Here is a 1,593-nt window from a genome sequence, read left to right as displayed (position 1 = left end):
TTAGGTTAACATCCAGGTTCGGTCCTCCTGACCAGTCCAAAACTCTACCCACCCACCTTTCCAAGTCTTTACTCCCATCAGGGGTATCCAGCCTTGGCAACTTTAAGACTTATGGCTTAATTCCTCAGCATGGCTGGCTGAGGAATTTTAGGAGTTGAAATCCACAAGTCATAAAGTTACCAAGTTTAGAGACCCCTGACGGTCAATCTTTCTTTTCATATATAGATAACAAGGGGACAATATAGTGTCCAAAGAGTGGAACTTCTTCCAGGAGACCGAGATAATTTAGCCGTTCAGACACGTGGTGGTCCTGAAAAGCATGAGGTGACAGGGTGGGTATTGGTAAGTAAAATTCTCTTTCAGGTTAAATTGTGATTTTGAGAATTTTGCAGCAAGTAGGGAAGTAAGATTTTTCTTCTTGGAGGTTGGTTGGGAGGAATGTTGACACATCATGAGGAAAATGATATGGTGGCTTTCTAGGTTGAATGATTAGGTTTCACCTAAGAATTAGTATATAATCTATTATGCTATGCCATCAACTGCCCAGTTTGTATGCAAAATTATCGAAGTGCAGGCCTATATCTACTGGATATAGTAGCAATATTGATGTGGAAGTCTAACAGGTCCAAAGACAGAACAAATGTAAACAGGGAGACAGGCTCCATCTGTTGGGGAAGTTATGAAATTATGGAAATTTCAAGAAATATAATAAAGTGTTTCCCTTTAGTACTGTTAAAGTTATTTTATTCAATTGTATGCTGCATTTTTAAAATTTCTCACACATCCAAATACACACACGCACACGGTGCTTCATTTTTATTATCCTTAATGGATCTGGGAATATTGACTTCCTATCTTCCAAAGCAAAATACAAAATCCAAGTATATTGAGTATTTTATAAAATGAGGTACTGTTCTCCTGTGCCATTATACCATATCCTCCACAAAATGCAGACAGTGGTTGAAAAGTACTTACCACATAATCATTGTACCTGCTAGTCTGCACTTCTTATCATAAGAAACCTTTTTTCCACAGGGACACTTAACCCCATTTCTTCATCTTGCCCCAAAATATATGCTAAAATCTTTTTGGTAAGACACGGAGTGTTTGCTTTCTGATATTCACCAGTTGTGTTTCCTACCGGAATTCCATTTTCGGGCTTACTAACTCAAGCTGTGCAAAGGGACTTGTTTTTGTATATTACAGTGAACTGTCATAGTAAAAGTCAAATTATGGATATAGATTGTTACAATCCAAGCAAACATACATTCATATATATACAGTACTTCCCTATCTCTATGTGCCTACCAGCTGATGGCGTAAGAGAGATGCAATATTAACATCCATCAAGACAAAAAATCCCTGCCACACTCAGTTCCATATTATGAAAACTTCTCTATGAGAATGGTGGTTTTTTTAAACAAATTTTATTATTTTTTAAAAAAGAATACACAAACAAACAAAACAGGATGTAGTAACATAAAATATCTTTTCTAAAAAAACAAATAAAACATCTTATTTAAAAAGAAAATAATTCCAAATTATCACATTTCTATACAATTTAATATGTATATTTATCTTATCTGATCAACT

Source organism: Pseudonaja textilis, unplaced genomic scaffold (genome assembly GCF_049901715.1).
Source record: "Pseudonaja textilis isolate UNSWEBS1 unplaced genomic scaffold, rPseTex1.2 PTEXSCF421, whole genome shotgun sequence".
Lineage (NCBI taxonomy): Eukaryota > Metazoa > Chordata > Lepidosauria > Squamata > Elapidae > Pseudonaja > Pseudonaja textilis.
The sequence above is the reverse complement of the archived record's forward strand: the minus strand, read 5'-3'. Positions refer to the sequence as shown.